The 25494-nt window shown below is 34.6% G+C and overlaps 1 pseudogene; it reads left to right on the top strand.

Annotated features, from left to right (window-relative positions):
* The window catches only part of LOC120135671, a 55128-nt pseudogene extending 34366 nt beyond the window's left edge, over nucleotides 1-20762 (top strand).
* Nucleotides 20763-25494: the final 4732 nt, after the last annotated feature.

Raw genomic sequence — 25494 nt, 5'->3', positions numbered from 1 at the left:
GGGGAATCGGTACCCATTCAAGGGGAATCGATCCCCCCTCAAACGAATATGAATTTCAAGAATGCTAGAGAGGAATCGATACCCCCAGGGAGGAACCGATTCCCCCATAAAAAAAAGAGAGACTAAACTATTAATCCCTTAAATTGTTAGGCTATTATAGGTTAATTTCAAGACTTAGGCATCTGATAATCGTCTTGAAAATTTTGCTTAAGTAGATATTGAGCCTAATCGAGTTCTGAAACCATCGACAAGTAGGATCAATCGAGGGAAAGACAAAGAAATCTAGGTGAGTGCATATGCATAGCATGAATATGTATTTTATTCAGTTCTAGACTTGTGATAAGTCTAGATTCAATATTTTGATACATGATCATATTTTATATTATGATATATGATATGAATCCATACCATATGCATTATGAGACATGAATATGCAAGAAAAAGTTATATGAGTTATGTGATAAAGGTATGAAAATAATATGTCTACGTGATACAAATTAGATAAATTATGAAAGCCCATGTTATGTAAATGAGAACTATAGGTATAATTGGCATGCCAAGGGTAGAGGGTCTATGTGGTCCTTCGGGACATATATATATTCTTTGGAACATGTGTGAAGTCTGGTGAGACACATACTTGATCCTTGGCATATGTATATGATTCTTAAGGAATGATATGTGGTCCTTTGGGACATATATGTATTCTTTGGAACATGTGTGAAGTCTGGTGAGACACATACTTGATCCTTGGCATGTGTATATGATTATTAAGGAATGATATGTGGTCCTTATGGACATTATTATATGGCACTACGGTGCAATTCTACGCGGCACTCCGGTGCAATTCTACACATACCTTAGGTTCTCTGTATGGTACCATGGGCTAATGAACTTACTAAGGTGAACTTATGAATGTGAATTTGATAAGTATATGTGTAAGAAACATGGTTCTGGTTATTGCATTGTTTACATACATCTTATCATTGCAACCCATCTTATTTTGGCAATTACTTTATATTTATTGATATTATTATTATATTGCCTCACTAAGTCGATGACTTAGCGTGTGAGTGTTTCACACGTAGGATCTGATAAAGTAGACGATCGAGGTTAAGCAGCTGGACAACATTACTCCTGCAACTATCAGATTAGAAGCAACTTAATCAGTAGGTCATTTTGTTATGAAAATGGATGTTGGCATGTAACTAAAGAGTTAAGTTGTGTATGCTTTGAATATTTTGGTAAACTTAGATTACTATATGTATATTATTGTATTTTTCGTATTATAAGTTCAAGTATTTTGCTATTATTTGTAATGAGTTGTGTTTTAAAAGTCAATGTAATATCTCTGACTCGTATCCGGGTTGGATACGGGTTGGGGGTGTTATATGCCATGTGTACCCACAAAGAGTAGGTCAGTCGGGAGTATGTTTTTGATGCATAAATTCCGGATCTCACCATAGGTAGGCTATATGAGTGTGTCTCGAGATACAACGAAACCCTCCAACCACACTATTATGCCTACCTCAGTATGTGTGTTTAGCATACTTATGTGCATAGTCTTGCTTGCCATCATGATCATGTAGTGAATCCATATTATAGTGATGAGCGTTTTAAATTGATAATTTTTACTTGTTATTTCTACCCTTTTATGAATATATCACTGCTGATTTTGGTTGTGTTTCATTTGCTTTCGTACAGTGATCTGTTATTCAGATTGGCAGTAAAAGGGTGCATTATGTAGTTTTTTCCCCTGATCATGGCTGGAGACATGGGCACGATGATAGGCATTAAGCGGGTATGCTGTGGTAGTTTCTAGAAGATCTAATCATTGCGAATAAGACTTTGGAAGCAGCTTAGTCAACACGATCTGAGGAGATATTTTAGGAAATTTAGTTTCTAAGTTTGTAAAAACATTTGAATTATCTTTAAGATTTAGGGTTATTTTCATTTTGAATTCCTTGTTATCTTTAGGATTTAGAAGTAATAAATACCCTCCTTAGGATAGGGATTAGATATCTTGAATTTTATCTTGTTATTTTATTTTTGATTTTATAAAGTTTTATTTTCTATTTTCATTTCTATTTCTACTTTTTATTTTTATCGATTTTCACAAAACATGCTATGTATGATTCATATCATTCTTAGATAATTTCTTTATTAGTCGAGAGCTAGTGATGACTCAATTCCATATGTGAGAATTGAAAAGCAGTAAACACCTTCAGGTTACATTCTCGATTTTCTGTTTAATTAGTTTGGCAATCGACCTTACTTTCAAAATTAAAACGCTTTCATTTCAAAAAAAAAGTTGATGTTGGTTTGGATGTTGTTTTAATTTATAGTTGGGAGGAAGAATCGGCCTGTGGAATATTCAACTTCCTGTGAATAAACTTAGTGGCGGTCTGCTAAGTAAAATCAATATCGGATTTGATTCTCGACGAGACAACATAATCCGAGTTAGGCTTTTCCAAAAATTAATATGTTTGTTCTAATGTAAATAGTTATGGTTAGTCTATTCAAGAATCGAATTTCAAATAGTGACTTGAGAATGTCAGTTACCAAAGAGAAAGACAAGTTACAATGGGTTGGGCCTTGTAGACTGTAACCGACATAAATCCCTAAGTAAAAACAGAATTGAAACAAAGTTAGCTCGAGGCTATTTTCTCATTATCATTTCTAAATCTTTATTTACCTATTTTATTTATTATAATTCAGTTTTTATTTTCTACTTTCGTTTATTTACTTTGATCTCTCATTCGTAAACTCGCATTTCTTATTTATTTTTCTTGCAGACACTTGGAATGAAATCGACATAAAATTGTATCAGGAATTTCTAAGTCCTCATGGATTGACCATTTTCTCCATTTTCAAATGAAGGAATGCTTCCGATAGAAAAGAAAATGGTAGATGCCGCTAGTAGAGGTGCTCTCGTCAATATGATCCCAGTAGAAGCAAGGAAGTTTTCCCACAGTGGTGGCTAATTCACAGTAATTCAGCTCTTCAACTGAACCTAGCTAACAGGTTTATGAAGTAAGTGCTATTTCAATTGAAAAAAACTGGATAAATTAACTAACATAGTTAATTCACTCGTATTAGGAAAAATTGGAGCCGCAATGGTATGCAGGATTTGTACGATGTTGGATCATCCAATGAACTACTACCTGATGTTACAAGAGAAGTTTGACGCTCAAGTAAATGACATTGGTAACTTTTCGGGACCTCCTCAGAGGCCTTACAACTGGTAACTTTTCGGGACCTCCTCAGAGGCCTTACAACCCATACAAAAATACCCTTAATTCGAGATGGAGGGACCATCCAAACATCAGTTACGTAAATAATTAAAGGCCAAATTAGAATTACCAACTGAGACCCCCTCAATTCCCCATTCAACCACTAAAAAAGTCCTTCGTAGAATCAATTGTCAAAAAATTAGCTTTATCCCAAGAGAAATTCCAAAACAAAAACCAGGCCCACCTTCAAGAAATCGACAAGAAAAATAAGCCAATTGGCTCAAACAATTGGGCGCCTAGAATTTCTAGGTCGATTACCATCACAAATCAAAGTAAATCCTAGAGAGAATGTTAGTGCAATAACTCTCTGAAGTGGCTCCATCATTTCGCTTGAAATCCCAGAAAAGGATAACGTACCACCAGAAAAAGAAGAAAGAAACTAAGACCCTGCCTCCACCGAACTCAGGTAAAAACACATCTTTATCTTCTATTTCACCTTACAAAGTTCTGCCTCTTTTTTCTTCTATATTAATGAAGCGAGACAAGCAAGCTGAAGAGAATGAGATCCTTGATGTATTATGAAATGTGGAAATATATAGTCCACTCCTTTAGTGATCCAGAAGATTCCAAAATATGCAAAATTTCTCAAGGACCTCTGCAACAACAGAATATGAATCACAGGAAACGAGAAGGTAAACCTGGGCGAAAACATATCAGTAGTTTTCCAACAACAGCTTCCACTGAAATATAAGGATCATGGTATGTTCGTAATACCTTGTAAGAATGGTAACGTTGGAATTAAGTGTTCCATGTGAGATTTAGACGCTTCCATCAATATGATACCTCTTTCAGTCTACAAAAAGATTTCCATCAATCCGTTGAAAGAAACAATGGCCACAATACAGCTTGCCGACATATCAATTATTTACCTTGAGGTTGTATTGGAAAATGTTTTGGTGAAGGTAAATTATTTGATATTTCCTGTTGATTTTTATATAATTGACATGGGAAATGATCGAAACATTATTGGATCTGAAATTATTTTCAGGTGATCTTTCTTGAATACGGTACACACAAAGATAGATGTCCAAAGTGGTATTTTAACTATGAAATTTGATGGTGAGATCGTCAAATTTGATGTATACAAAGCTATAAAATACCCAAATAGTGTGCCGAGTTTGAATTTTATTGATATTTTTGATCCATTATTCGATGAATTTTTAGAAACTAACATGTTTATTGATATTTGCAGAGAGTTGAAAAAAGAGGATTTCGACGACAAAAACAGGATTTTGAAGAAATTTCTTCCACTATTTCTAATTTTTCATTTAATACCTTATAAGTCTAAAAATTCTTCCTTCGATTTTATAGGACCTAAGTTGGAATTGAAGCAATTGTCGATGCATCTTAAGTATGCATTTATGGGCAAAAATGCTACCTTACCAATCATCATCTCGAGCGAACTGTCGAAAGAGGAAGAGAATGATTTAGTCATTGTTTTACGTGCAAACAAGGAGGTGATTGGATGAACTATAGTTGATATTAAGGGGATCAGTCCATCCACATGTATGCATAAAATAAAAATGGAAGATGGAACAAAACTGACGAGAGAAGGACAACGTCGTTTGAACCCGCCAATGATGAGAGTGGTAAAAGATGAAATTTAGAAACTCCTTGATGTCAATATAATTTACCAAATTTATAATAGTAATTGGGTAAGTCCAGCTCACGTTGTTCTGAAAAAAACCGGAGTTATGGTGGTCGAAAATTTAGAGGGCGAGATGGTTTCGACACGAGTGCGGAATAGATGGAGAGTGTGCATAGACTACATGAAATTGAATTCCTTAACCTGAAAGGATCACTTCCCTTTACCCTTTATTGATCAAATGGTTGAAAGATTAGCAAGGAAGTCTCATTCTTGTTGCCTTGATGGTTTTTCAGAAGTTTTTCCAAATTCTGGTAGCACCCGAAGACCAGGAAAAGACGATGTTTATTTTCCCATTTGGAACATTCGCCTATCCCAAAATACTTTTCAGACTCTACAAGGAACCTACGACATTTCAAAGGTGCGTGTTAAGCATTTTTTCCGACCATATCGAGAAAGGTATTGGAGTATTTATGGATGACTTCACTGCCTACGATAATTCTTTTAACCCATGCCTTCCTAATCTTAATTATGTGTTTAAGTGTTGCATTGAATTTAATTTAGTTCATAACTATGAAAAATGCAATTTCATGGTGAGTAAAGGATTGATTCTTAGGCATATTGTTTCGTATAAAGGAACTGTGGTAGACAAAGAAAAACCTGATGTAGTTTGCTCACTTCCATACCCCACTTTAGTGAAGGAGATCTGTTTTTTTCTTGGTCATGCGAGTTTCTACCAAAGATTTATCAAAGATTTCTCCAAGGTAGCACAACTGTTGTATAAACTGCTGTAAAAAGATGTGGCCTTTGATTTTGATCAAGAATGCAAAGAATCATTTGACATCATTAAGGAAAAAATCTTATAAACACCTATTATTCAATTGTCGAACTAGGATTTAACTTTCGAAATCATGTGCGATGCTTTGGATATGAGTGTTAAAGCTATTCTCAAGCAAATAATTGGAAAAGAACCCCATGTCATCGCCTACGCATCAAGAACCTTAGATTCAGCTCAATGCAACTACTCAATTACAGAAAAAGAATTATTTATGATTTTTTGCATTAGAAAAATTTTGAATTTATTTACTCAACACTTAAATATTTTTTCTTTGATCAAGCTTCGCTGAAGTATTTGATAACCAAGAAAGAAGTGAAACCAAGATTGATTCATTGGATTCTCCTTCTCCGAGAATTTGATCTAGAAATTAAAGAAAAAGTGAAGCAAAAATTTAATTGCTAATCATCTAAGCTGATTTTAGATCTGAACGACTGAACCACCAATCTGAGAATAATTCCTAGATGAAATTTTGATGGTGGCGCACGATTCATTTCCTTGGTTCTCTGATATGGTGAATTGTTTTTCCACGAGCAAGTTACCAATTGATTTACCAAAATATGAGATTTTAAAAATTAAACAGGAACCCCAATTTTATATTTGGGTTATATCTTTGGAAGCATTGCTCAAATCAAATAATTTAGCGATGCGTCACTAAAAGTGAGGTAAACTCGTTTCGTTTTTCATTCCTATTCTTGTGGAGGCCACTTTAGACTTAAGCAAACTGCGCACAAAATTTTAGAGTGTGGTTTTTTTGGCCTAATATTTTTCATTATACTTACGCTTTTTGCAAAGCTTGTGAATAATGTCAGCATATGGACAATTTAAGTCGAAAGAACGAAATGCGTCTCAATCCTATCCACATATGCGAGATTTTCAACGTTTAGGGAATCGACTACATGGGTCCTTTCACCTCTTCTTTTGGGAACTTATATATTATTCTTGCAGTCGACTACGTCTCTAAATGGGTAGAGGTAAAGGTTACTCGAAATAATGATGATACAATGACTGTTAATTTCCTTTGTAATTTCATTTTTTTTGGTTCGGCACCCCGAGATTGATCATAAGCGATAGAGGGACACATTTTATCAATTGAGTCATAGAAGCGTTAATGAAGAAATATGGCGTGACTCAACGGATCACCACATCCTATTATCCGCAAACAAATGGGAAAACAGAGGTGTCGAACTGAGAGATTAAGACAAATCTTGAAAAAATTATCAACCAAACCATTAGGATTGGATTTTCAAGTTAGTCGATGCTTTATGGGTATAACGCATAGCTTATAAAGGTCCCAATGGAATATCGCCATATCGTCTCGTCTTCGGGAAGCCATCCCATTTACCGGTCGAATTAGAGCACAAGGCGTATTGGGTAGTCAAGCAATGTAATATGGAAATGGATGTGGTTGAAGATGCACACAAATTGCATATCCAAGAGCTCGAGGAAATTTGTAGAAATGCTTACGATAGCTTACAAATCGTTAAAGAAAAAACAAAGGAGTTTCACAACCGAAGAATTTTATTTAAATCTTTTTCTACACACTAAAATTTAACTCTAGGTTTAAAATAATTGTAGGTAAACTTAGATCGAAACGGCTCGGACCTTTGATAGTGACTCACATTTTTCCTCATGGTGAGGTAGAAGTCGAAGATAGCTCGGGTGCTCGGTTTAAAGTCAATGGCCAAAGACCTAAATGATTTTACTAGAACGTGTCGATTAGGTTAATTGAAGAAATCAATTTGGAAGAGCCAAAAAATCTAATTTAGATCGTCGAACTTAACGATATTAAACAAAGCGTTTCTTGGGAGGCAGTCACTTTTTAGTTTTGTTTCTTTACTTTTTCATCAATTTTATTTTTTTTTCTATGCTATTATTAATTATTTTGCTTACAATAATTTTTATTTTAATTTTTCAGGTACGTAATGCATTTATTCGGACTTAAAACTGAGTCAAAGGCGATTTTTCAGTCGAACTAGATAATTTTTATCCCCCAACAGCATTAACTTGAAAATAAAAAAGAAAGTAGTGGGGTGCGTCACATTGTTAAACGACGCACGTTAATAAACCCAAATGGGGTGCGACGCACATTAATAGTTCTCTCCCAAATCAGATTCAATTACTGCCCATTTTCAAACATACCCCCAATTTCTAACATATTTTGACCGGCCACTTATTTTTCCCCAAACCCTTTTCTTTTTTTATCTTTATCATATTTTTAATTTTTTAAACATTTCCAAATCCCTATTATCTCTACCACACGTGATTTTAAACTACCAAACACCCCTATTTTCTTTCAACCTTTTATTTGTTCCTTTTTTCTTTTCACGACCATGCCCTTCCCCATAGCCGTCGTCGTTCCACCACCTCAAACGTGCACTTCCGCCGCCCATTCCTAGCGCCCCCATTTTCCAACCCCGTAGCTGCCCAATCTCTACAATGGTCTAAACAAGGAGCCAAGAAAATGACAGTTCGACTGTTCCACCCACGGTGCTCGATGGCTGACGCCAATTTACCCCTCCGACGACATTCGTGGAGATTCTGAGTGACTCAGAATCAACCCCACCACCTACTTCTTATCGTGGTAGGCGTCGATGGCAAGCCTGAATACCCCAAAATGCTAAACCCTAACCATTTTATGTACTACCTACCTCTAATCCGTCTGTCAGCCACCATCCGTAATGACCCGACATTGTCAGACTAAGTAATGCCCACCGTCCATCATCTCCACGGTCACCTACTCTTTCATTTCACTCTATGTCGACCGTGGCATCCTCCTCGTCCTCACGGCCAAGGTACTCGGTAGTGGCATCTTTTTCGATGCATTCCGCTGAATGAGAGCATACTCCCGAGGAAAACTTTGAACCTATTTCAATTCGACCTTTACTAATGTATCATCCTTCTTTTGGCTATACATAAGATTTCTCTACCGGATTCTTCTCAGGCGAACCCGACGCGGATCCATCTCATGAATTTCATGCCGGGCAGTCTTCTTCCCCGTTCCATGCATCAATCGTGAATGCTTTTCCTTAACCTCTTGGTAGTCCACCGCCTGCATCCAGGAACGTCGAGTGAAACCGACATGGTTAATTATATGCAGTTCTAGCCGAGGAACAATTGAAGGGTTTCTTACACTTTAAAAATGAACAACTGGTTCGTTTTTAATCAATCCACCATCGTCCCTTCAGCATAGAGGTTTGGGACGATTATAAGTTCCTATTTTGGTTTTTATGAGTAGGAGAAGAGAAAATTAGTAGCATGTGTGAGAACTCTCAAGCCTAATCTGTGCTCTTTCAGTAGTCTTGGTAAATATCTTTTCCTTTCTCCCTTCCTAACCTAACCTTATGTTTCCCGCCAGCTAGGCAGCTTTTTATTTATTTATGATCTTTCTTATTTATCTTTAAGGCATCCTATTCTCCATTTTGAGTTTCTTTTGTTTTGGAATCGTCTTCTTTTTAAAAATATCTTCTCCCTTGTTCTTTCCTCTTCCTATGATCTTGACCTGCAAAGTGATTTCCGAAAGCTCCTACTATGACTAAAAAAACTCCCAATAGGTCACATAGCCGCTTATATTATAATAAAGAAAGTAAAAAAGAGTGAAGGAAAGTTGCTCGATCAAACGGGAGAGGCGACCAAAGGAAGCTAGTTCACCTTCTCTCATCCGTCACATCATAGGTCGTTTTAATCCCGAATGAAAATATTCCAAAAAGGAATTCAATATGACATAATATCGAATTAGATTTTAATTCTTGACAGATTTTAATTCTTTCACAGATTTTAATTTTATTATAATTATTTCAACGAATTAAATGCCACCTAAATTCACCTTGCCAACATGCTTGACATTATGACCGAAAGCAGAGGTATCAAAGCCAATATCTCCACACTGGGAAAAAAATTTGCACATTCGAACATAACAATATTTGGCACTAAATGTAAAGGATGTTTGGCCTTCATTATTTTTATTTTTAGCATTTTTGTTCAAAGATTTTATTTTAAGATAAAAAGAGTCTCATTTTAGAGTCTTGATCATCTATTGACTAATTATTTTTATTTATAGATACATTTTTATCCCAAAATAAGACGAAACAAATAAAGTGACTATTTAATCAAAAGAATGCCCTTATTTTTTTGTTATTATCTCTTTTCATTTTCATGATATAAAATTATCAAATAAGATAAAAAAATGTATTAAAATTTGTACGTTCTCTCTCTATTATCACAAAAAATTATAAGTTCAAATTATTTATAATTTTGTCAATTTTAGGATTTTTATTATATTCTTGCAAATATAATATACATATCGTACCGCTCAAATTATTTATAATTTATAATTTAACATTAGAATAATATTTATAATATAAATATTATATATATTAGTATATATAAAATATTTCTATATAATCAATAATATAAATATATTATATTATAATATTATAAATAATATTAATTTATATTATATTTTTATATATAATTTATAATAAAATAATACTTTTTAAAAAAAAATATTATTTTTTTTACATTCTTAAATTCCCCTCTAACCCAAAGCTCTAAATATCAAATTCCTAATTTCATTCATTATTGTCGGCCTAATCAACAACTAATACCCATCACTTCCATCATCAGTCAAAAATCGAAGAACACTGTGCTAATTGATCATCAAATGTCGAATGTGAAATATTCTAATCGAACTATGAGCGATGATCGATCGACGAACAAATGACAAAGGACATGCATAACAATAGAAGAAGATTATAATGTGATAGCAACTACGTGGGTAAATTTAAGGATTATGGTTTAAGATTTGTTTTTGAAAATTTTAAAATCTATAAGAATTTTTTAGAAAATTAATATTATTTATATCAACAAACTACGCGTGTTAAGTTTTTTGAGCATTAAGGTAATTACGTTAACAACGTCATAATGCGCGATTGTCATGTCATTGTCCGAGTAAATTATTAATGGCGAAATGATATAATTGTATTTAAAAATAAATATTAATGATAAAATTGATATAAATTAAAATTTTTGTGATATAAATGAATCAACCTTAAATTTTAATGGCATCCGAGATAGTTTTCTTAAAGATAATTTGAAGAAAAAAAAACTTTCTTTCTCTCTGCTTGAGATAAACAACTCCTGAGTAGAAAGATGAAGGAAACCCCAAACAAAGCCACCACAATCCATCTGCCATTACTATCACCTCACCACTGCCGCCGTCGCCGCTCTCCACTTTCAACACCCACCCCCGCACCAAGTAAAATTCGTACAATTTATTTTTATATTAAAAATCAAATACGACTGCTTATTTTTATCCTTCATTTTTACATAATTTTTCTCTGTATAAGTATATATAAATAAAGACTTCTCATTTTAACTTAATCTGTAAAACCTAATAATTATTCGATCTTTACTTCCCCTTTTCTATCGGCGATTTTCTCCAAAAATCACCGATGATCGGTATATATACCGATCTAACACCGGTCATATTATATTTCCCGATCTAATACCCATAGTAGTAAAGCGCGTCCCCTGAACCACGTTATATGCTGATTTGGCGCCACGTGGAGTATAGTGCGCCCCCTGTACCGCGCTATACGCTGACTGGGTTACACGTGGGGTATAGCGCGCCCCCTGCTCTGCGCTATACGCCACGTAGGGGTATAGCGTGGATCAGGGGCCGCGTTATACGTCGTACCAAAAATTATATTTAACGCGGTCCCTGATCCGCGCTATATACATATAACGCGGTGCAGATACCGCGCCTTATATATTTATAAATACCTCCGGTTCTCGCATCTCTCCTCACATCTCCTCGCATCTCTCCTCTCTTATAAATTAATATAACAATTCCGTCAACGAGTAATAATTCTGGCAATCTTCTTATATTTGATTTAGAAGTTCGTGCGATTTTTCGTTATAAGGTAATTTTGTTATAATTTTTTAATTATACTTATTGTTTATTATCATTATTTGATAAAATATTATACTAATTATTTTTAATTAATTTTTATGTTTATAAAATTGAAAAGCGAGAGCATACGTCAAAATAGTTTTGCGGTGCAGATAATAATATAAAATTATATTATTTAAATTATTTACGTTGATGTGTAAAAAAAATTTTGTGATATATTTTCGTTCATATATAATTTATTTAATCAGGTTTGTTTAAGTTATTTTTTTTGCAGATATAATATTGCCGCACTTTTAAACTCAAAGAATGGTGCGACTTTCAGCTATTGTTTATTATGATGGTGAAATTCGAGAAGATGAAACCGACGTTGTTTTCGTATCAAATGAGCATGTTAAAATATCATTCAAGAGAAACATAACTCTTAAGGAGCTGATAACGAAGATTTCGAGGAAGATTCATGTTGGAAGTAACAGAAGAATGTCGTCGTTGCAGTATAGATTTCCAATATCATTGTTGCCATTAACTTATACAGCGTTCGAACTTTCGAACAATGATGATGTTCAAATGATGGTTGAAGCTCAAAGTAATTATTCAGACGCCGCTATTGAGATGTATGCACATTTTGTTCAAGTGCGTGCTGTTCGGGGTCAATCTTTAAGCTCACACTATGGGCTGGCTGAACAAATTGGTCAAGTTGACAGCCCGACTACAGTAATGTGTAATGATTTTAATGCCATAATGGGGAGACATTCATCCGCAACTCCTTAGGATATATACCGAGGTGGGTCCACGAATAATCCGTATGGCAACACCGCGTCCAGTTCAAGGGGAAGGCATTCATCTGCAAATTTCTTTGACCATATGGAGATGCCATCGACGCAACCATCTGTGCAGTTTCCATTTGACATGATGGCTTCAAGCTCCAGGGGGAGGCATTTGACTGCGAGCTTTTTCGATCTCAATGTCGATATGTCTTCCAGTTCAAGGGGAAGACGTGCAAGTAGTAGGTTCTTCGACCTAAATGTGTAGAGCATGGAGGAACCATCATCTCCACCAGAAGAATCGCTCCGTGAGCCTAGTGCGGATGGTCCTGAGACTGGATTATTCATTCATCCAGAATCACCGCAATTCAACTCCGATGATGATGAAGTTCCAGGAAATATGGCACAGACTGACCCTCCTGTATACATATATGAAGCTGATAATGGTGCAATGTACGGGGCCAGAATTTGCGGATATGCCTCATCTCGGTGACTATGGATATTACTCATCAATAAATAATGGTGAGTTATCTTTAGGTATGGAGTTTTCAAGAAAAGAAGAAGCGATGATGGCTATCAAAAATTACAATATTCGTAATTCTGTTCAGTCCAGAGTCAACCGATCGACGACCGAAAAATATGTATGCTACTGTGCCCGACGCGAAAACGGATGCAATTAGATGGTTCGCGTATCGAAAATGAAGAGGAAAGACAACATATGGGAACTAACAATATACAACGGTCCTCACACATATTGTGCTGGAGGGGTCAACCAAGATCATCCCAACTTGGAATCTGAAGTGATATGTCAAGCCATCATGCCCATGGTAAAAGCAAGCTCTCATATAGCTGTTGCAGTGTTGATTTCAGCTATACAATCGCAGTATGGGTACACCGTCTCCTATAAAAAAGCTTGGTTGGCAAAACAAAATGCCATTGTCAAACTTCATGGCGAATGGGATGCATCTTACAACGAACTTCCAGGTTGGTTTAGGCTGGTGCAGACGTTGAATCATGGGACAATTATGGACTTCGAAACCTCCTATGCATACCATAATGATCGAGTTCTTCGCGATCGATACCAATTCTACTGGGTTTTTTGGAGTTACCCACAGTGCGTTAATGCTGCCAAATACTGCAAGCATGTGGTCCAGATCGACGAGACTTTCTTGTATGGAAAATACAAGCAAGTTTTATTATTGTCAGTTGTCCAAGATAGCAATCGCAACATTCTTCCAGTTGCTTTTGCTCTTGTCGAAGGAGAAGATACAGATTCTTGGGCTTTTTTCCTCCGAAATTTACGTGCACATGTTATCACGAGGGAAAAAATCTGTGTCATTTCAGATCGCAGAGCTGGGATCAAAGCAGTAATGGAGTCTTTGGGTCCAATGTGGCAACCACCCTTTGTCCAACATATGTATTGTCTCCGACACATTACTACGAACTATCATGGAAGGTACAAGAAGAATGATGAGCGTCAATTAAGTATGCACATGGGTAAGTGAAAGAAAGTTAGTAAGTTATACATTTTTTGATCATTTTAATTTTGAAAAGAAAGCAAGTTAGTAAGTTATACATTTTTTGATCAGGTTACGAACTACTTCCTCGAACGTTTGAATCAATACTTCAAGATTTGCGGGCGAAGAACGAGGAATGATACGATTACATCAGCCTCATCGATAAAGAAATATGGACGAATGCATATGATGGTGGATATCGATATGGACACATGACGACCAACTTGGTTGAGGCAATCAATTCAACCTTAAAGGGTGCACGTCACTTACCTGTAGCGACTTTGGTAAAAACTACATATTTTCGTTTGGGGGCGCTTTTTGCGAAGCTCGGGGGATAAGCTCAAACTTGGATGCAGGGCGGTCATGTCTATCACCTTAGATTAGTTGCAAATCTACAGAAAAAAATTGCTGCATCAAATGGAATATCTATAACAAGCTTCTCAAGAAGGCATGAAATGTTTCGTGTCACAGAGTTGTCGCGACCTCTTCAAGGGATTGAAGTTGTGTCGTTAAGAGTAAATCTAAGGGACAGAACGTGCGACTACGGGTTTTTTCAAGCTCTGAAGTATCCATGCTCTCATGTGATAGCAACTTGCTCGCATACACGTCAAGACTATAACCATTTTGTGGATCCCGTATACCTACTATCTGAAGTTTTTAAGGTATACGAATTTGAGTTCCCCCCCATAGGTAATGACAAAGACCCTGATGAGGTTTAAGATTGGCTTCCGATTGTACCAAATCTGAGTTTATTGAGGGAGTGTGGTCGTCCAAAATCCAATCAAATTCATTGCGATATGGATATTCGAGAAAGATCTAGACAAGACAGAAGATGTGGCCATTGTAGAAACCCAGGACACACTAGAAAAACATGTCCACTTCTGTTGTCATCAAGTAACAATTGATGAGGAAATGATGTATTTGTTTATCAAATAATAATTCTTGTATTTTAATTTACATTTACTTCAAGGTAATGTCGTTCGATAATCGCTGATGAAGATTAAAATAATGAACACAATCATTAAAATTTATCAAACTAATAACAATTTGGTATTTAAATACAACAAACTTACAATAAGAATTAAATGGTAAATGATAACCAAATTACAATAACTAATATTAAATGGTAATAAACAAAATTAACTGAAAATATATTAAAAAAAGTCCAACAAATTTAACAAAATAAAGTAAGTATTAAATGAGAAATAATAAAAAATTACAATTAAACAAAATAAAGTAAATACAAATATAATAAAAAAATCTATCAAAGCCTGCGTCGCGAATGTGTTCCGCAGGGCGGTGGCTGTCGGTCTCGAGGAGGATTTCTTCGTATCACTGGTTCTGACTCCTCGCTGTCATCATCGTCGTCGTCATCGTTATCCTGAGCAGGTACATTAGGTTGATGAGGAGCTGATGACGGTGAAGCACCTCCATAGAATAAGGACCCTGGAGGTGTATGACTGACTATCCCACCGGCCTGCAAAAACTGGGAAAACCTAGACATCGCTGAGTGTGAAAACTGTACAGGAGGTGTCTATGTTGCGGCCATGGTTGATGAGGCTGAACCCGCCAAATATCTAGCATATGAACCCCAAGTCAGATCTGCAAACATAGACCCATAATACCCTCCATGAGGGGTCATCTGTGACGGTGGCGGGGTTATAAAACCAGGTGAAGGCGGCGGCGGCGACATCTGGTAATGGAAAGGCGATGACGGCATCATATATGGTTGCGGTGGCTGTTGGGAAGATCCTGCTGGTGCAGCTGAAGATGAACCGGAAGCACCTGCTCTCCGTCTACGAGTCGGGGTACGATGGTGCTGTGTCGATGAACGTCTCTGTCGACGTCGTGGAAAGGTCTGCCTTCGTGCATCCTCGGGAAGTAGAAACGGTTTCCCGTTACTGTTGAACCGCTCATAATAATCCTCAGCATACATCAAGAAGTCAGTAAAAATGGGCTCTCTACGTGGAAGGCGCCGATGTCGATCCTCCCACAACACGACCCACTCATGATGCCTCACCAGCCAATCTGTATTTGTCTTGTCGCGTCTATCTAAGCTAGGGGTGTATTCGGTTCGGTTCGGTTCGGTTTTTTACCAAAAATTGAACCGAAACGAAATAAACGGTTTTTCAATATTTAAACCGAAACCGAAACTGAATAGTTAAAAAACCGAAAAAACCGAAATCGGTTTTATCGGTTCAGTTCGGTTTTTTTAACGGTTCGGGTTTTTCGGTTCGGTTCGGTTCGGTTTTTCGGGTTTTCAATGAAAAAATCACTTGAAACTATAATTTTTTTTACAAAAATTGCCTATTCGGTTCAATATGGAATAAATGGGTTCCATATGGAAAACCCGAACCGAACCGAATCAAAATAATGAAGCCTTTAAACCGAACCGAAAACCGAACCGTTTAAAGCCAAACCGAACCGAACCATTTTACTCGGTTCGTGTCGGTTTTTCAGTTTTCTCGGTTTCGTTGCTCAGCCCTAATCTAAGCTATGCAACTCGTCCATATTGCGAGGTGCTTCCGGAATTGGTTGAAAACAACCAAACTGCCGGAGCAAGCTATCAGTGGAGTGCCACTTGACGGTCGCATAACAGATCAGAGGGACCATCGCCATCCAAACGTATGATGGACCCCTCAACTCAGGTGGGATCACCGCCCTCACATCATCAGTAGAATATGGCACCCATTCAAACTAAAACAAATAATATATAATTTTTATCAAAATAATAATCTAATTATATAACTATAATCTAAAATCAATTTTTAAACATTAAAATTCATACCTGTGTGCCAGCCTTCTGATCGATTAGCACCCTAATTTTTTCTAAATCACCAGGTAGCTCCTGATGATTTTTCCTATCAGTAGACCACCTATTCAAGGAAAAAAATGTGTTATACGTTGTATAAAATTATTAATATACAAAATCAGTTTTATAATTACCTCAGAAGTAGTGGAAATACGAATGAGTTCTTCACAACAGGACATAAAAAGGACAATCGATACCATGCCTAAGACTGTAGCAGCAGGAGATATCCGCCGATAGCATTACGTCTATAGTCAGTAGCTCCACACATCTCCCTGTACAGTAAAGCCAAAACTGCCGAGCCCCAACTGAATGATCCGGCGAGACGAAAGTCGCTAAGATGTCGCAACCACATGCAGTGAACTAGGTTGCACGATTTGTCCGGCATCAGCAACCCTCCTATCAACTGCAGTATGCGCTACAACAAATTTGTCAATTTATGACAAAATTTCTATATGACATTACGTATATCGTCTCAAAACATACTATAATGTGACGTTTTTTATTTTTGTCATATTTATTGATTAATAGTAGATATTTTATGACAATTTTAAAAATGGTCATTGATTTTTGTCACTATATGTTTGGCGTCAAAATCTTCCCACTAAATTTTTTTGTGGGAAACTTTTTACTGACATTTAGATAAAATAATGACATTTTAAAATCGTATCCAATGAAAAGCAGGTATTAGTGACGATTTATTATAATGACAATTCAATTTGAATTAGTGGCGTTGCACATTTGTCACTAATAAATTTTATTCGTGACAATTTAATTTGTCATATTTTATAAGACACTAAAAGTGGCATTTTATTATTGTCACAAAAAATTATTTTAGCACGACGAAATCAATTATTTTTCACTTGTTCTTATCTCTCTTTTTTATATGACGATTTTGAAAGACGTCATGAAAATATGTCACTTAATGTTAAAAAAATAAGATAATCTAACAACCTTATTAAATAATACAATTTATAGAGTTTTTTTTGTTTTTTATTTTATTGACATTTATCTATATTAGATTATCTCACATTCCAAGATTTTTTTAGAGTAAAACATAAAATAATAAATCATAAAAAAGAAATGACCAGATATGCTTTTCACATTGATAATTCTTCATTTAATAAATAAATATTTCTGATGTAAAATTTCACCTTCACAAGGCATGCTCAAACTTGACCTATCTTTATTAAAAAAATCATTTTGTAATTATATTTTAAATGATATTTACTTAAATAAATATTATTCACATAAAAATATTTAAATTTAAGAGTTTATTTAGGAAAATAATCAAATTTAAGAAATTAAATAAAGGAAAATTATTATTTTTGGGTAAATCACACAAATGGTGAGTGTTGCTTTGTTAAATCTCAATAATTAAAGTTATAAAATAATATTTCAACTTTATGATATTATTTTATTGAGTTCTTCAATTATTAAAAATTATAAAATAGTCATGATTATTCATATGTTATAAACTTGTCATTTTTTATTAAAAAAAATTAACGCGTCTAAGTTAAATATTAATCTGTTAATTGTGATACAATAAAATTTGATCTAAGAATTGTTTGAGTTATATTATGCGGATCAACTATCTATTTACATTATGTCTTCGAGCCGATGTTTAAAACATTATCCTGTCGAACCAATACTTGAGAACAACATCGATGCTTAATATATATACTTATATAATTTTATCATATTTTAAGTTAACATCTAACTCAAATGATCATTAATATTTAGATAAAAAAGCCTTTATTTCGTGCCCTATTTTTTTTTATAAAGCTGCACTGCTTTAGTTAGATTACTTTGTTGCCGCTAACTCTCAATATCCAATGCTCCTCAGAAGATAAAGCCCAAAATGACAAGTCGACCTACGTCACCACCGCCCAAACCGCTCCGTTTCCTAATCAAGCTCAAGCCGCCGCCACCGTCGCTGGTCATCGGAAGAAGGGGACCGGTGTTCGGGCATGGCTTATATTGGACTCGACGTGCCACACCCAGATGGTAGAGGCCGGAAAACATGCAATCATGAGACGCACGGGTTTACCCGCTCGAGATCTTCGGATATTGGACCCGCTTTTATCGTACCCGTCTACGATTCTGGGTCGTGAAAGGGCGATCGTGATTAACTTGGAACATATTAAGGCAATCATCACAGCGCAAGAGGTTTTGCTTTTGAATTCTAAGGATCCATGGGTTACCCCCTTTGTTGATGAGATTCAGAGCCGAATTTTGTGCCATTTTCAAGCAACCAAATACCAGGTTCGTTATTTATTAATTTGATTTCTTTAGTTATATATATATTTGTTTAGTTGATGTTCTATCATGGCATTTTGATTTAGGGTTCTTATTGGTTTTCCTGCTTTATTTTTGCATCGATGAAATTTTCTTATTTCAATTAGGTAAAATCATGTATTCAATCACAATATTCACTGTGAATTGATAATTTAGGGGAGAAAATACAGAAATTGATATCTTTCCTTCATAATTGCAGTCAAATCAACACTCGCCTCCGAGTCTAAGTAACGTAGTGGAATTCAACAACATATTTGCCTTCTAGAATTTAGCGATAATAAGCTTAACTGTTATCCTGTCACAATTTATTGACTTAACTTATAGATACATGCTAGCTCAGCTGGTGGTTACACTCCATTTTCGTAACTAATAATCAGCTTGGCAGCTCTCAGCATGTCGGTGATAAGCTCAGTAGCTGCCAGCCGCTAGTTTGCGAGCTCATTTACCTTCTTTCTAGTTATAAGTAGTCAGTCAGTCAGTCATGTTGCTATAGCTCAATATCCTTGGTTACTTGGATTCAATTGTGTGATGGGTACGGGTATGTGCCCACACTCGAATGCTTAAATTTTAAAAAGTTCCTCCTTGTATATGGAGTGTTCTTGGAGGGTCATGTCCTTGTAAATATTTCAAAGTGTTAGTCTCCGGTACTTACAGAAAAAAATTGAGTCAGGAAAATAGTCAATATTAGCTCCTGCTAGTTCATTCTTGGTTCTCTACCAATTTTCATTTTGTTACTGGGCTCTACAACTGATTCTTTTTCATATTCATTGGCCAAATCGTTTAGTTTTCTTCTTTAGGAAGGTGCAGTTGATGATTCCAACTACAAAATTCGATCGAGTTCTCAAAATTTGTCATCAAGGTTTTCACAGCCTCAGAATCTGGATGATGAAGGGAAATCAGAAGAGAAACAGTCTTGAGAACCCAAATGGCTCCAAGATTCTCCCATTTGAGTTTGTTGCATTGGAGGCATGCCTTGAAGCTGCTTAGAAAATGAAGTTAGTAACTCTCTCTCTTAGTTTGTCTGTGAACTTTTTTGTTACCATCACGCTGTTTTACTCGTTATGTTTTGGTTATTGTTTTATTCCGGTGCAGGCAAAGACATTGGAGCTAGAGGCTCATCCTGCCTTAGATAAATTGACATCAAAGATCATTCCTCTCAATTTGGAGCGGGTTCGCCAAATTAAAAGTCAATTAGTTGCAATAACTGGGCTCGTCCAGAAGGTTGTGTATTTAAACATAACCATGCAGAATGTCATATGTGTGACATTTGAGCCGGGTTGACATCAATAAATTGAACAATGTATTTGTTTTAACTTCCATTTTTTCTTTCTTTTTCTTCCATTTTCAATTCTAAATTTATGTATATACTTATTCTCAGGTAAGGGATGAATTGGAGCACTTGCTAGATGATGATGAAGATATGGTTGAGATGTATTTAACTGTGAAACAACTACTTGAAAATTCATAAACCTCGTCTATAAATGATAGAGAAGACATGGGTGGTGAAGTTCTTCGACCAGACATCAATGAGGTGCTAAACAATTTCACCGTTTGATTTCATCAAGGATTCACCTTTTCAGGTAAACAATATAGTTAATCAAATAAAAATTATTATATAATATTAATTGTAGTAATTAATGATGATTATTTTAATTTGTAGCTTCAAATGATAACACAAACTCAACATCAACATAACCACAACCGACTCAAGGTTTGGATTGAGATTGTTATAACGAAATATTCTACAAGTCATATTATTATCATATTATTTTTATTTTCTGTAAACATTTAAACATTTTTATATTTATAGAAATGAAATTATTATGTATTTAGTGAAATATTTGTTTAAATCTTATTATTTTGCAATAAGTGAATTAATTTATTTTTTATTTAGATTTGTATAAATAATTTTATTTTAATATATATTGTCATTAAAAATGTCATAGAATATAAATTATTTGTGTTTTGTTACAATATCTCTTTCGTCACATATAAGTTAATTTTAATGCATTATTTGTGATTATAAATTATTAATAACGAAATCTTATTTAATTTAGTGACGTAACCAATTGTCATAGATTATAGATTATAAAGTGGTGTTATGCATAAACGACATTCATAATATTATTAGGTAACATTTATATTATGTCACTAAAAATGTGACAATATCTCTTTCGTCACATATAGGTTTCGTCACATATAGGTTGATTTTAATGTATTATCCGTGACGATATAAATCATTAATAACGAAATTTTACATAATTTAGTGACAAAAATTAGTTGTCATTGAATATTAATTATATAGTGACGTTATATATAAATGTCATATATGCTACTATTAAGTGACTATATACTACGTAACTAATAATGTGATAATTTTCTTTTCGTCACGTATACAATGAAATTATTGTGTTATTAGTGACGATATGATTTATTAATGATGAAAATGTACATTATTTGGTGAAAAAAGTAATTGTCACTGAATGCAAATTAAACTATGACGTTATCCATTAACGTCATTATATATTTAACAATACATGACGATAACACATACATCGTCACTTTTGACATTTAGTGACACACCTAGGGTGACGATCGTCATGACATTGACTTTTACGTCACAAAATACATCTAGTGACATAAATTGAAGTTTTAGTGACAATAACCTATATGCCACTTATAACATCCTCAATACCAGGTTAGTGACCAAATTGTAAAGTTTTAGAAATTGGTGATTAAAGTAGGATAATTGAATAGTTCAATGATTTATTGGAAATATGATGAAGGTTATTTAGTAATTATAGAATGAATTAAAGGGTAAAATGGTCAATTAACAAGTAAGATTTTTTATATTTCTTTTATAAGATAAGGAACCACGTGGAAAAGGAGAATTATCTAAAGTTTTCTTTCTTCTTCTTCCTCCTCCCGTATCTCCAAGCTCAAAGGTGAGTTTCTTTGTTTATGGATTAATTGTTGATTTTAAGGTTAGGTTTTGATTATTAGATGATAACTAAGCTTAAGGAAAGCTTAAGTTATCTTAAAATCAAAGTATGATGGAGTTAGGAGGATTAAAGATTTGGGGTTCTTGGGTGAAATCTTGAAATAGAGTTCATTACTCAAATTGGAAGATAAATTTGACTTGTCAAGGGTTAAATTAAGAGATATGAAGTGATAAAATGAGTTTTGAAACATGTTGGAAATCTGGTATAATTCTTGAAGTTAATAAAGAGGAGAGTATATTAAGGTTCAAGACGAGATAAATGAATATAAATGAGTTTGAATAGGAGTAAGTTAAGAATACGAAATGGAATGATATATGAAGTAATTAAGTTGAAAAGAGGGGATTTTCGGGCATAAATTGGATTTCTGGGCTATGTGCATCGATGCACATTCAAGGTGCACCGATGCATCAAGGGTAAATTTCCAGAAATTGTTCATTGTGCATCGATGCACAGGAAGTGCATCGATGCACCCATTAAAAATGGAAACATCGAATGCAATTAATGCATCGATGCATAAGGAGTGCATCGATGCACATGTTAAGGGATGCATAGATACACTGTAGAATGCATCGATGCACTTCAAGGGAAATAGAATTATACCTTTCTTTTGGTCTAAGAAATGATAGATTGGAGTATATCAATTGGATACTAATATGTATCAATGTATGATTATATAGATATCGAGCACGAACAAGTCCCGGAACGATTATCAAGTTATGATTCGATCGCAAGAGAAGAAGTTATAAAAATGGATTGGAACTTAGTAAGGCCAAGGTGAGCGCACATTATTTTATATATGATGTTTAATGGGAAATAAGACTTGCTACAAGTCTAATTTCTATAGTATTGTGCATGACGCATGAACATGAACATGTGTTTGTTATGAGTGTCTGAGCTATATGTTATGGTATGTGTTGACATGTTATTATATATGTATTTCATGGTTGATGTGAATATATGCTATGTTATGATGATATGATAAGAAATTATATGAATATAAAAGAGAAGTTATGTGATAAGATCGTTGAGATATATAGAAATGGAATATAAGATTACGCGAATACATGATAGGAGATAAATTAAGTAATAATATGGGAATATGGTAAAAAGCTAGTTTAGAAGAAATGATGGGAATGAAGTACTCAAATGTAAAGGTTATATAAACAATAAGAATGTGAGTTGAGTAAGTGAATAGTGGTATGAACATTTATGTGAAATAGTAAAATAGAATTATATCATTGAATGAAAATTGAAACAAGATAAATAATATGACCTATATGATGATATGAGACTTGAACATAAGTGATAATAGGAACATATAAGATGAGTTAGATGGGAAAGATACATATGCTTAAATAAAATTATGATATATGGGTTGTATGATGGAAATCTAGGTAGTCATATTAGAAAGTTATAGGTACTATATGAATTGAACTAGATAAATAGATTAGATTAGTATATAAATGAAATAATAGAAGTGACATATGTTTATGAGTATGACAGATGTGATATGATCTAGGTGAATATCATAGAATGAGGTATAAGCTATATGATACGAGATAAGTTATTTTATACATATATGATATAAGCTATTAATCAGGACATATGAGATTATGAGAAGAAGAATATAAATGATGTGAATACAAGTATAGGAAAAATGATATATATATATATATATATATATATATATATATATATATATATATATATATATATATATATATGAAGATGAATTATATGAATACACATTTAGATGAGGAAATGAGGGATTATATGAACATGTGACTATCTATATATATATAGGATAAGATATAAAAATAAGATATAAGCAATGTGACAAGAAATGTGAAATAGTATGAAAAATGGATATGAGCTATGTGCTATGTGAAAGTGAACTACGTGTTTATGTGAAAATGTGAAATGACATAAATGATGATGCCCATGTTATGTGTCATGAGAGCTAGGGTATAGTTGGCATGCCAAGAGTCGAGGGTCTACGCGGTCATTCGGGACATATATGTATTCTTTGGAACATGTGTGAGGTCTTTTGAGACACATACTTGATCCTTGGCATATGTATATGATTCTTAAGGAATGATATGTGGTCCTTAGGGAAAATCTTATATGGCACTTCGGTGCATTTCTACGCGACACTACGGTGCAATTCTACGTGGCACTTCGGTGCATTTCTACGCGACACTACGGTGCAATTCTACGTGGCACTTCGGTGCATTTATACGAGCTGTGGTGACAGCATAGTGCACAACCTCAATAGACTCACATATTTACAGTTCTCACAGATGTACATGGGCTAACAAAGAGATAATAATAAACATATATATTACATGTAAAGTATATGCTTTTGTGATATGAATTGTATTATATGATTTATATGATGATGTGTATATGTGTACATTTGATTACATGAAATGTTATATTGTTTTGATCAGATAGCATGATATGATATGTTCATGCATGATTAAGTAGTTAGAGTTACTTTAATGTGTTTAATGCCTCACTAAGTCATCGACTTAGCGTGTGATTGTTTCACACGTAGGTTACCGAAGTGATAAGAAGAGTAAAGAGCAATGTGGAGCAAGACAGGTCAGTTCTCCTTGCCAAAGGTCAGATCAGAAGAAAGGTGAATAATATGTATTTTAATACATAAAGTTCTAGTTGGCATGTATTCAAGATAATATATTGTATAAGCTCTGAATAGTTCGATAAAGGTTTTGAATAAGTTATATATAATAATAAATTTTAAATTACTCACTATTTTATACAAGTAAAGGTTTTTGAAAAGTCAATGTCACACTTCGGACTCGGACCTGGGTCGGATACGGGTTGGGGGTGTTACACCACTAATAAGAAATTTTGTTGTAGTGTGCATGCCCGTGCATACATCTTAACCTCATCCTTAGAGGCGTCTGCGCTCAACTCCCGAAAATTGGCATTTAACCAATTTAACGGTATCCTACCTCCGATAAAATTTTTCGGGACACGTCCTAGACTATCCCGACACAAAGTAGTCAAAGAACCGGAAGCTATCCCCGATATCACATCTCTATCCACCGGAAGCCCCAGGTGCATAGAAACATCCTCAAGCGTGATCGTGCACTCTCCGCACGGAAGATGGAATGTGTGGATCTACGGCCTCCATCGCTCTACTAAGGCAGAAATCAGGTCTGGCTCTATCTTATAGTGACCCTGATATCTACCTATGTAACCGAATCTAACCTCTACTAAATACGGCAAGACACGGCTGAGTATCACTAACTTAAGATTCCTAATAAAATGATCTAATACACGATCATTCTCCTAAAAATAAATAATTACAAAAATTAATTCTTACTCTAATAATCATGCATTAAATAAATCAATTAATTATTACTAATAATTTAAATTAAATTAAAATGTTAAAATGTTACCGTATCAACAAAGTGTCGAGATATTTAATTCTTAATCTAATAATCATGCATTAAA

Source organism: Hibiscus syriacus, unplaced genomic scaffold (genome assembly GCF_006381635.1).
Source record: "Hibiscus syriacus cultivar Baekdansim isolate YM2019G1 unplaced genomic scaffold, ASM638163v2 tig00110610_pilon, whole genome shotgun sequence".
Lineage (NCBI taxonomy): Eukaryota > Viridiplantae > Streptophyta > Magnoliopsida > Malvales > Malvaceae > Hibiscus > Hibiscus syriacus.
Note: the sequence above shows the minus strand (reverse complement) of the source record. Positions and strands in the feature narration are given on the sequence as shown.